The following is a 12427-nucleotide window of genomic DNA, read 5'->3' as shown; positions in this document are numbered from 1 at the left end:
GGAGCACTTTTCTTGTCCTCCCTGAAACATTTCTGTGGTTCTGATTCCAGGCTGCTGGGTGGTTTCCACCTACATCTTCAACACAAGTGGGAGACTGCATCACTGGGCAGCACAGGAGGCGTGAAAGAGTGCTTTACACCTACCCCTGCACACTTCCCCCCTAATGGGCCTTCCCTTGCTCCTTTCCTAGTGAGAATATCAGGAAGCAGAGCAGAAACACTAGTTTCTGGTCTCCTCAGATGCCTGATGCTCCCAAAGCGATACTCCCCTGGGTTAACACTGTCCTTGCACGTTTTTAAGGTGAAGCTTCTCGCAGTCTCATTCTTAGCAGGCAGAGTTGGCTGCTCCTGCACTTGGGCTCTGGTGATCCTGGCAGAGCAGCATGTGCATGGTGCGCGTGTCAAGTCCCAGTTCTGTTTTTCGTGACCTGAATGCATGGAACAGCTTGTTCTCTACTGTCTGTTAACCCTTAGGAAGACACTTCATCTTGTGCTCCTTCGTTCTGCGTTGGCTGTGCTCAGCAGGGTCAGCTCTGTGCTTCGGGTTTGGGGGCAGAGCCTGCGAGGGAGTTAATTGCTGAGTGATGATGGCTCTCCCCAGCTGAAGATCTGCTCCCATGAGCTATTTAAGCCTCTGTTTCTTGTATCTCCGTGCCAATCAGATTAGCTGGTGCCAGGAAACAGACCACGGCCTGCTCGCTCTTGAATGCACCCTTTTTCCTCCTTACCTGTTTATCCCAGTCAAGCCCCTTTCCGCTCCGCCTCGGTTCTTTTATTTAGCTTTGTTCCTTCCTTTTCATTTTCACAGCCTTACTGTGCCCCATCTCTTCTCCCTGTGGCTCTCTCTCTGGGTTTTGACATCCAGCCTTAACAACAGAGTCAGTCCTGTTCCCTGTCATACTGCTGCCTGCTCCCTTTGCAGCCCCCTATGCCCCTGGTGTTGCTGCATTGAGCTTTTCTTGCTCTTGATTCCCTCCATATTTACCCTGTTGTAATTTGGATTCCCTTTCATGTGCACTAGAAAGATCCCCAGTTCAATGGAGCCACTGAAGGCAATGCTCTTCCCAGGAAAGAAAAGGAAATAGTTTGAGGAGGGTAGCATGTCTGAGAGCTGCCCCACATTCACTCCCTAGGGTGGCAGTTGCCCCACTGTTCATGCACCCCCAGGCATCATCACTCTGCTCTTCTCTTCGCTGGACCTCTCCATTCTCTTTCACTGATTTCAGCAAGGGATTTGCTGCTGCAAAAAAAGAAAAGCTCTAAACCCCCTCAGGCTCCCAGGACCAAGCGTTCCAGCCTGGCCCTGTGTGCCAAAACAGGCCCATCCCCTGCCTCTTGCGAGGCCCCACCTTTATCCTTCTTCTAAAAATAAAATGCAGTGACATTCCTTCCTAGTTACTCTGTTCTTTTATTCTGACCTCATTAGACTCTCCCAATAGAAAATTTCATTGAACTCCTCTATTAGTGGTGAAAACAAACAAGACCATTGGACTTCCTCTGGAAAAAATGCATCTATATCAGAGGGAATTGTAGGGAGCCAAATTTCCACTGCTGAGTTTGTGCTCTACACATATGTTCCCTCGTATGCGTTTAGTAAACAAAGTTGTCTTCACACTAAGAAGAATTTAAAACAATTTATCCTTTATATCTGTTTTCCCTCCCTTGTTTGAAATAAATTGCTACTGTAATATTATAAGTAGTAAAGTGCTGTTAGCTGGCACTACAAGAACAGCCACTTTTTTCCAGACCCCCTGAGCTAAATATATTTTGAGGCTTATGTATGTGCATGTACCTAGAAATGATGGCCAGGTGATGGATTGCTAAGCCACATCATAAATTCAGTTTGTTGGACACCTTTGATTACCTCCTCTGCACTCTGCCTGTAATCATTCTCCTTCAAACATCCTTCTAATGTTCTTAACAGCAGCCAATTAAAACAAAGACTTCACTTGCCTTCTATATCCTCTTCCCTTTGCCATCACCCAAGCTTCTTCCCTTGGGTGAGGGGGAAATAAGTGCACTGATGGATGGTTCTTCAGATGTGCCTTCAAGGTTTAAGTGGAATATATCCCTACTTGGCTTTTTTGGCCTTCTTTAAAATTCAGCTTGGACAGACACCCAGCCAGACAGGGGTGGTGCTTTTGTGTTTGCTTGTGGCTGGGGGCTGCAGACTGGTGGCAGGAAGAGCGGGGCACACAGAAGATGCTGTTCACCTGTACAACTGCCCTGGCTAGCTTAGAGTCCACCTTCTTGGGCTCCTGGTTTTGATTCAGAGGTTTCATGCTGAGTCAAATGCTTTCTGAAGAAAACTATGCCACAGGCTTCAAGGGGGAAACTGGAAATAATTCAGGTCACTAAGACTTCCACAGGGGAGAAAAGTTGGAGGCTCTCGTGTTACAGATGCAGGAAGGTAAGGAGAGAACTGAAGATCTGAGGACTTCAGCTGGTGTCAGTGACTCAGGCATCTTGGGGAAAACAGAGGATATTCAGTCCCTGAAAAGTTGATTCATCTACCTGGCAGTGAGATGGAGAGTAATGAATAACAGATTTTGAGGTGTGTGAAAGGCAGGGGAGGACAACACACTAACTCTGAATGGCTTGGGTAGTGCCTCAAGGGTGACTTTGACTTCCCCTTGCCTTTTTCAGGGCTTAGCAGTGTTAGCTCCTCTCTGCATGCACCCCTAATCCCCCATGTCCCACAGAGGCACTGGACAGAGTTGAGTGGGTGGTGCTTGGTGCCAGAACTAGCCCTTACACCTTCCAGATGCCCCTTGGCGTGGCTGCTCCCCTGCATGTACTGCAGCAGTGCCTCCCTGCCGTGATGGGAGGGTGTTTACTGCTGCGCAAGCAGGATTGGAGTCGTTGGACGTGCCTTTCATCCTGTTGCAGCCTGCTGGATTAATGGGGCAGATCTATGTGTGTGTGCATGTTTTCTGCTCTCCCTTCTGCATCCTGCTTTGTACTGTAATGGCTCTGGGGTCTGAAACAGATCTGTTCATCTAATGCTTATACAGCCTTTACCGCAGTAGTTTCTTAGTGCCTGATGGCAGTTTCTGCATTTTATCCACCAAATATCACTGAGACATGGGAACTTAACAGTATCCCCCCCCCGCCCAAGCTTGCAGAGGGATTAAGAGACTTGTCACTTGTGGCACCTGTGGCTGCAGCAGGATTTGAGCCCCTGTTTCCGGGGTCCCAGTCTGACACTTACAGAATAAAGCATCTTTCCTGTCAAAATGATAACTACCTGTGCAACAATAATGCCTCGGGGGTTTGGGATCAGGCTGCTCTGGATTTTCACTGGCATATGTGCATGGAAAGTATGCTCTCAGTTGTTGCTATGTTTGCTTTTCCTGCATGTTGTAACTTCTTTAATTCTGAAAGAAATGATCCTAAATACATTGGATGCTTTTGTTACCAGTCTTTGTCTCCTTCTGTCATTGCATATTTGATTTGCAACCTGAGGATGCTGTTAGAGGTCTGAGTTGAGAAATAAGTCAAGGCTTCCCTTTCCCCGAGTCCTCAATTGTTTCACAAATGTTTTTTGAGTACCTTTGTGCACAGTATGCCCTTCCTCATAACCCATAAATGATAGGTGTTTTCCTCATTGTGCATGAGTCCTAATTTTTAACACATCGTGTAACTCAGATGGACTCGAGTGTAGTAGCATAAAGACTTTGGAGGCCTGCCCTGTGCAAAGGGGAAAATTACTGTCTGGCCCAGAGCGGTGGCTTTGTGATGACTGCATTGTGTTCTGGTGTGCTGTGTTTGTACCAAACTGGTTTACTGCCAAGTTACTTATGGCTTATCCAAGCGCTCAGTACAAAGAATGTTAAAAGAAAAACTTTTTTGTTTTCTGTGAATTCTTCCAGCTGAGAAAGAATTCAAACCACAGTCCAAATGCTGTCTCCTCTTTCTGTGGTCACCAGGTAGGACATCTAACGCAGGAGTGCCTGCAGCTTTAGTGTATGGGAGGACATAGGTGCTTTTAGAGGATGTAATGTGGAACCCACATGGAAAGTGCCTTTCTGTTGGAGAAAATCTGTCTCTTTAAGCAGCAGGCTCTTTGATTGAGAAGTCTGGAATGGGAATTTTCCAAGCAGAAGTATGTGTGCCCCAGCAGAGGCACCTATGAAGCATGAGACCTGGGCAGTCTCTGTGTGTGCAGCACATCTGATATGTCCCAAAAGTCCCAGGCTGCCTCTGCAGCACAATGAGTGGCTGAACCTGAGCTCCTATTTCAGTATTTCTCCTGCTTAATGGACTATTACTGCCTGGCTTGAGGGCTAGGGCCATGCTTGTAGCTTAAGAGAGAACTCTAGGTCATTCCTCCCAGGAGAATCCCACGAAGGGCAGTTGGGTAAAGGCATTCCCTCCCCTCAGCCATCCCCTCGGCCTGCCTAAACACGCGCGGACACTTATCTGATTGGCAAGGACCTTGGGGGTTTCTTGAACACTGAGTAGGATAATCAGATAGATTGTGGGATACATCTGCTTGATCCTATTTCTTACGATTACGTGGTGGGGAACAAGCCTTAATGAGCCTTGGCCTTTCCTGTCTCCTCTGTAAATTTGTTTGACTCAATTGAGCTTGCTTTTTGTGAGACAGCTCTCTTTGTGCTTGGATATGGAAGCATCCACCTCTGAAGCTGACTGTGCTTTGAGACTGGGTTTGGATTAGCTGACCTCCAGAGATCCCTGCCAACATTTTTTTTCCCCTTTTCTTTTGTGTTTGCAGCTGGTGTAATTGTGGTCCTAACCCCTCCCAAGCGGTGCTGGCACTGGAGAGGATTTTAGCACTGCTTCACAGCAACGCAGTAGCTGCTTCTGCACCGTGGAGGAAATGCTCCTTTCGGGTCAGCCACCCTGCTGTAAGGCAGCTCCCTGGCCCCTGACACTGGGAAGTTGCCTCATGTAGGAGGCCATAAGGGATTTTCCAGGCAGGTCCTAATAGGAGCATCCTTCTCCTTGTATCTCTGACTGGGGGAGTGATGGCCTGAGTCAAGCACAACTCCCACTTGGCTGCTTGATCAGCAGATCATCCCCTTGGATCCCACAGGTGTGGGATCACAGTAGGTCACAATCAATCTTAGCAGACAGCTGGAGTAGGAAAGGGGTCTTGACCTCTAACTTGTCCCAAATGAGCTGATGGCAGGAAATCAGAAACCCAAAAGAACAAAAATGTGCATGTGTAGTTATTCTAACAACAAATCTACTGAAATAGGGAAGTTCCCTTTGAAGCACTGCAATGCATGCTGCCATGGAACACCCTATGGAAAGGTATTTGTTCTGCTGAGGCATGTGAGTGGGTCCAGCACATCAGCTTCTGTGACTTTGTTCAAAGAGAAACAAATAAACAAAAAAGGTCCTTAAATTGATGTGTTTTTGTAATATATTTTTGACTTAGAGATCCCCACTGTATAGTGACAAATAACTCCCTGGCTGTGGAAGAATTTTGAAAAACTAATCCTGCAGGAGTGAAGGGGAGAGGAGTTCTTTGAAATTTGGTGGACAAGAGGTGCTAAATGTTTAGGATGAAAGAAAACAGACTATGAAGATTTCAGGTGACTGAGGGAATACGAGCACCATAATGCACCGTGAAGAATGGTAGATTTTAGAAACAAAAGGATTTTTTCAATATTTCCTTAAACTCTGCATTAATTTTTCCTGTGATTGTTTGCTGCAGGGTGTAAATGTGGAGAATTGCATGTACACAAGGGAGGATAAAGTTTCCCGTAGTTATGCATTATTTTTGCTGCAGTGAAGGGCTTCCTTCTCTCCTACTCCTTTATTTTTTATGTCTTTCCTTTTTTTTTTTTTTTTCCTTGCTTCCTCAGCTGCCATCTCTGCAAGTAGGAGGGATGCTGAGGTCATGCCAGGGCAGCTAAGAGCAGTGGGAAGCACCCAGAGGCAAGTGATGGATGATCCATTTTCCCGAGGACAGCAGCACTGCTTGCCCTGCAGAGCACCACAGCCATCTTCTGGGGTGCCATAAATCCAGGAGCTTTAGTGAGGCTGGCAAGCCTTGTAGGAGATGGGATGCAGTATGTGCAGCCTCCCTCGCTGAGGAGCAGGAGGATTTTCCTTGTGCTGCTCTTTCCATAGAGGTCACGACCAGTAACCCCCCCCCCCCTCCAAAGTCGCTCTAAGCCAGCAGCACGAGCGAGTGTGAGGAAAGGACAAGCATTAGTGGCTCCTTCAGCACAGACATGTGGTATCTGCATCCCTAAACATCCACCCTGTGCACACAGCCACTTCTGTAGTGGGTTTGTGTCCTTCCAACGAGGCTTTTCCATTGCAGCAGCATCGGGGGGTTGTTTTATTTGCGTGAGTTTATAATTTATTTCTGGGTTTTGCCATCCTGTTCTGAACAGACGGCACTCGGGGCTGAGTTGACTCTTTGGCACGCAGTGTGATCCCTGATGATTCATGGCCCCCAACATCTGCGATTAGACCTTGAACAGAGACTTTTCATGCATGGCCATGGTAGAGGAAACCTGCTCCTTTTCTGAGTAACTGGTAGAAGAACAAAAGGAGGTTTATTTTCTTCTAGCTGTAAAGGTCTACCTTAAATTAAGTAAACTGTTCCCTGAGGGAGAAAGTGTCCAGGTACAGAATGTTCACAAAGGAAATACTCAAAGTGTCTACCGCGTCCCTAAAGTGTTTGCTTTAAAGTATGAGGGCCAGAGCAAAAAATAGAAAATTTTTTTCTAATTTGAAAGCAAAAATATCTCTTGCAGATGACAGAAAACAAATTGACCTTCTTCAGGCTTGATACTGCAGCCCATTAGAAGCCGTGGAGAAGCTGCCATTGCTGAGATGGCTCCTGTCCCAGTGCACAGCCCATGTGAGCGTGGGGGGCGGGACGGGAGCTGGCCCTCGTCGGAGGCAGCCCCGCTGTGTGCAAACTGTCGACGTTTCAACAGCAGAGAAATTGAGTCTATAGGAATCTGAGCACTGCTGGGTTTTGTGCGATGTAGGGTAAGAGCCTGGTAATTGGGACTTCAGGAGTGGAGGATCCATTCCTTGGCCTGATGGCTGTTATTTTTGTGGTTTCTTTTGCTGCTGTGAACCAGCACTTTTGAACCAGTCCCAAGTAAAGCAGAGCTGCCTTGTGATATAATCGTGACAACATCTATCTCGCCATGGGCTTTTCTGAGGCCCAAAGTGGAGGTCTGTTATGTCAGCCAACTCGGCTAATGTCATTATGTTCCTGGCTTGCTGGGTCCTGCATGAAGATTTTTTAAAATTTTTTCTTCCCCCCTCCTCACTGACTCCAAAAGCTGTGTGGAATATCTCATGCATTGCTGCCAATAAATGCAGCAGTAGAGCACTCTCAGTAAAATCTTGCCCTTGACTACACCTTTTTGTTTCCTTTGATAAGCTAAGTTATAGTTTCATGTGTTCTTTACTGCTGGTGTGAAAGTGGAGGAGAAAGGAAGGACTGAGAAAGATACTCAGACTTGATTTTCCATAGGAATGTGCAAATGCTGTTGGATGAGTGGTGGTATTCTCCTACAGAGTTTTGTTTCTCTTTCAGAACAAATCATGGGTTAATTTCATTGCTCCCGTTTCTCTTTGCTATGCAGTATTTCCAGGAACACTGGGTTTATTTGGAAAAGTGTTTGATAGTGGAAACATCTCACTGCTGTTTGAGTGAGGAGTTCCCCATTCTGCTTTATCAAGGACAGGGTGGTGGGCACACCAAGCTCTTCTATACCCATTACGATGCAATAAAAAGTCAAGGTTACAGAATAGTCTCAAAGATGCAAGGACTGATGATGGTGTCACTTATGCTGCCAGCTGAATTTAATGCTTTGAGGAAAGTCCAGAAACAAAAAACCTTTGGCTCTGACAATATCTAGACACTCAGTGAACATTAATAGGTGTGGGATGTAAGTTGTAGTTGAATTGGTGAAAGATTTGAGGTCTTAATTTTGCAAGCACAGTTTCTCTGCTGCTGTGCCTCCAGGGTGTCCATCCATCCAGGCTGGCTGGGTCTGAGCATTCTTTGATTGTAACTTACAAAACTGGATAAAGCACACTGCAGTCTGGCATTGTAGGGCTGAGCTCGGACTCAGAGCAATCTGTTCATCTCTCACATGACGGTGGTTTGAGTTGAAGAGGAGCATGGACAGCATCACATACAATAAAGAAAGGGCACAGTTGGATCTTGACTTTGGGAAGACTCCAGTGTCTCTGCACTATCCCTATTCCACTTTAGGAGAAGGGAATAACTGCTCTTCTCACTCATTGGACTGTCAGGGCAACAGCACTTGTGCTTCTCAACTGAGCAATCATGACCCAGAAATCCTTGAGAAACAGTAAATAAGGAACCCACCTTGGCACTCCTACTGAGTCATTTTTTCTTCTAAAAAAAAAAAGAAAAAAAAATCTCTTTTAAATAGCATCGTTTACACTTGGGAGCTGCTCAAATCCACCCTGTCACATAAATTACCATTTCTGAACTCGGCTGTCAGGAAGTGTCCTCACAAGTTGACGTCCATAGGGGCTGTCAGTGGAAGGGGATCAGTTTCGTGGCAAGCAGGAGGAATTCAAGCGTCAAGTGAATACGCTCGTCCTCATGTTACCTCAAGCAGTGAGGGCATCTCAGTCCCACCAGAGGCGAGCCCCAGTGTGACCTTCGCTCCTCAGACTGCCCTTGTTCCCCTGCACTTCGGTAGCTGTAAGGCTGGGTCTGACATCTGGAGCAAGCCCTATCCTCCTGCAGCTCAGGCAATTAGAGCCTGGCCCAGCAAGTGGCCCTGGAGCAGGGGCTTCAGGGATATTATAGTTTCTTTAGAGGGATAAAGGCCACGGGCTTTTCTCTCTGCTCCGCTGCTTTCTCCAGCTTTGATGCTGCTGCCGTTGAAATGAGATTGGCCCATCTGGTAGTGGAGGAGCCGAGCTCTGCCAGACGGATCTGGCTTGCTGGGAAGGGTTCAAAAGGCAGCACCTACCCTTTGTTGTATTTCCTGCACGCTAACAAAGCCCCTGATTTCTGGAGCTACTTTTTAATCCTTGTATGTTGGTTTTGGCATGGATGCCTTTTTTTTTTTTTTTTTTCCTCCCATTTGAAATATATGGGAGAACAAAGTGAATAAAATGCCAGTCACCCCCACATACATATTCCCTACCCTCCCCACCCCTCCAAATACAAGGGAATTGTAAGGATGCATTATGGTGAAAGCAGAGTTGTTTGCTGCCAGGAGTTGAAGCCTGGAGAGCTGGAGCTCTGTGTTGTCAGCGGCGGGTTCCTGTCTGAGGTGTGCTGTCCTTCGGCGCCGTGCGTGGGAGCCTCGCTGCAGCAGTGTGATGTCAGCCCTGCATGCACACGTTTTCAGCTTTCCCCGTGGCCACATGGAGAGGGATTTGCAGCAATCCAAACATTGACAGAACTGTATTTGTTGACTTGCAGAAAAGCCTAACTCGTGCTCCTCTGGGCTGTGGTCACGTAAGCCGAAACGCAATGACTGCTGCCTGTGCTTGCTGGCCTCCCAGCCCTGATAAACCTGTGAAGCAGATTCATTTATTTAGGCCCTGATTCAGCAAAGCACTTAAGCATGCTTCAGGTTTTCTTTCCAGAAAGACTGTTGGCATGCCTAAAGTTAAGCATGTGCTTGACTGCTCTCCTGAGTGCAGAGCAAACAAGTGATGGGGCAGGGTGTGCTGCTGCTGTGCTCTGCTGGGTGGCATGCAGCAGAATTGAGGCGGACAGAAATTTGTGGAATTGAGGCCCCCAGTATAAAAAATGTGTTCACTGATTTGATTCCCTCCGGTACAGGAGCCCTAGTCCCAGGATCTGAGATGAGAGTCTGCCCTTCTGCAGGGAGGTGGGTTGTTTCCATAGCACAGGAAATTCCTTGTGTCTCACTCTTGCACATTGAACAGACGAGTGTGGAGTGCAGGGTGTGGGGCAGGGACAGTTTCCATCAGCAGGAGGGCATTGGCAAGTATTTCTTCAGTTTTCTGTTTGTTTCTCCCACCAAGGGTTATAAAGGAAAAGTATCAACTGTGTTACATGTGTCTGAATGCTTTGCTATTGGTAGTTTGTGTTTTGCAGTATTTATTTGATTTACCTTTCATTAACATGATTCTCTTCATTTTGAGGACTGAGCAGCTTAGTGGAGGTATGTACCTGTGGGCACAAGTGTGCTCCTGAGCTTCATGGCTGTGAGCAAGATCAGTGTTTGGTTTGTTAACATTCTTTGGGATTTCTTGAGGTAGAAGGTCGGGGAAGTGGCAGGTGTTACTACACTGTTTGTACATCTTGGTGTACCTGTGTGTTAAGTCAGACCCATCATATTCCAGCCCAAGCATTAATAGACCCTCACTTTCCTGGGAATCTGAAGATGTGGAATAGGCACTCAATCCACAAGATGGTTGTATTTCAGTCTGCTCGGAACCGCTTCTGAGAGAGCATTCTTTCTAATCCCCACCCATATCTGACCTGTTCTAGCTCGTTTTTAAGAGCTGCACCCAGCCAGTCCCTAGCTCCCTGCAGAATGTTTCTGCACATCTTTTCCTGCTTGCTGAGCTCATTTGAACAGGGAGCCCACACATCAGTGAATGGGATTCCTATATAAATTTGCCCCACTTGCAAAATTGGAATTGATTTAGAGCATCTCTTCGTTATGAAACCAAAAAGATACTAGCATGGCTAGTTGTGCTTATTTCCCCCTCTCTTTGAAGTTTAAGACACACTTAGCAAATGTGACGTTTGCAGTCTCTGTTCCCCACCTGACGTGCAAAAATCCAAAGGTCCTTCCAGAAGTGTGGGTCAGACCAAGCTCTGTGCTGATGCTGCAAGATGGATTGCAAGGATCTGAGTAGTTTTTGTTATGAGCTTAAATTTAATTAAGCCTGGAAAAGACTTGCAGTATAGGTTTAACGAGCGTTGTTTTTTCTAAATTGAAATAATTCGATCTGTGAATCAAACAGCCTCTGTGCCCCACCCCCTGCTGCTGATGACAGCCTCTTCCCACACTTCTTCCTTGGTAGCATTGTTTCCATTGTTTCCAGCTCCAGTAGGTTTCAGTTACTGATCAGTGTAATTGCAATAACACACCAATAATAAAAGAGGAATTTAAGCTTCCTTCTCTTGTAGTTGAGGGCTCTTCTCCTGCGAAAGCTTGAAGTCTTAATAGTAGTCACACGAGCAACATCCTGCGCCTGTCAAATGTTTGCAAAACTGGCCGGCCGTATTTTAGGAAGATAAAGGGCTGGATTTTGGGAACTTGGAAACAGCCCAATCCTATCAGGCGGCAGTGGCACAACTAATATTAGAATGGGAGACTCTAGGGACAGCTTAACATTTTAGTGGATGCCAAGGAAGCCTTGAACAGGAATGCATTAAAAGTTGTTTGTTGTATAACACGAGTTGCTGGAGTCAGAGTAATTCGAGTTGCCTTTGGTCTGGTGGAAAACTACAGCTGTGAGCAATGAGTTAATTTTTTCCGTGTGTGCGTGTGTGGCTTAGGTTTCCCTATCGGGTTTGCTCATAGTTTTGTAGTCTCTGAATCCATAGAGGAGCGACTGCTAACCAGTCGTTTGCCTTCATGTGCCATGGCAGGAAGCACCTCTGTGCCGGGGATGCGTTAAATGGAACACCTCGGAGTGCGGGAGGGGCGTAGGGCTGAGCTGGAGCTACAACAGCCAAGCTGCTCTCCCTGCCTGAACGTTTCCTACAGAAGGGAGGTGGGCTAGTTAATATTAAAAACTTTTAAAAAAAAAAAAAAACTAAGGAAAAAATATTCTTCCCTAGTTTGGGAGGGCTAGGGGGTTGCAGCGCACGGCGCTGGTCCTGCGGGGGAGGCAGAGAGCTGGGCTGGGTGTCCTCATCCCCGTCCCGGTCCGGTCCCGGGGGGTCCCGGGGCTGCGGCGGGCACTGACCGCGGCCGCAATGAAACGGTCTCTTTGATTGGTCGGCTGCCCGCGCATGCCGCTGTAACGGCAAGCGCCATTGGGCGGCGACGCCTGCCATGCGCCGCCGGGCGCGGACAGTGCCCCCGTGCCCGCAATGGCCGCCGGCGCCGCCCCGCGCCCGCCCAGCGGGGCCGCCCCGGCTCCTGGCTGATTCTATTTCTCTTTTTCCTGCAGGTTGCTGAAAAGTGCCTTTCCTGAAGCCACCGCTGCTTGGATTTCTGTCTAGGGCTGCCTCTCTCTGCCCCTCGCCCCCCCTCTCTGTTTAATTCGGCGTTGCTTGCAGTCCGTGCCCTGACGGCGGCTCTTCCAGCCTTGCCCTTTTTTTTTTTTTTTTTTTTTTTTTTTGCTCCCCATTTACACGCAGTTTGCTCAGCCATTTTATTTTTTTTCCTTACCCCGACTATGTAGCAAATATTTAAAAGAAAAGAAGGAAAGAGAGGAAAAAAAAATCAGACATCCTTTTGCCTGTTTTCATGCTCGCGAACCGTAATTTTTAGAAGCAA

At 47.3% G+C, this 12427-nt stretch overlaps 1 protein-coding gene across 1 annotated transcript in view; it reads left to right on the top strand.

The window, feature by feature from the left end:
• MBNL3 (muscleblind like splicing regulator 3) overlaps nucleotides 1-12427 on the top strand; it is an 86690-nt gene that overhangs the window by 21050 nt on the left and 53213 nt on the right. The gene's annotated exons all lie outside the window — the stretch shown is intronic.

The sequence above is a fragment of the Empidonax traillii genome, unplaced genomic scaffold, assembly GCF_003031625.1.
Source record: "Empidonax traillii isolate 1590-97213 ecotype Southwest subspecies unplaced genomic scaffold, ASM303162v1 scaffold20:size5563877, whole genome shotgun sequence".
Classification (NCBI taxonomy): domain Eukaryota; kingdom Metazoa; phylum Chordata; class Aves; order Passeriformes; family Tyrannidae; genus Empidonax; species Empidonax traillii.
This window is presented reverse-complemented; position numbering and strand designations above follow the sequence as displayed.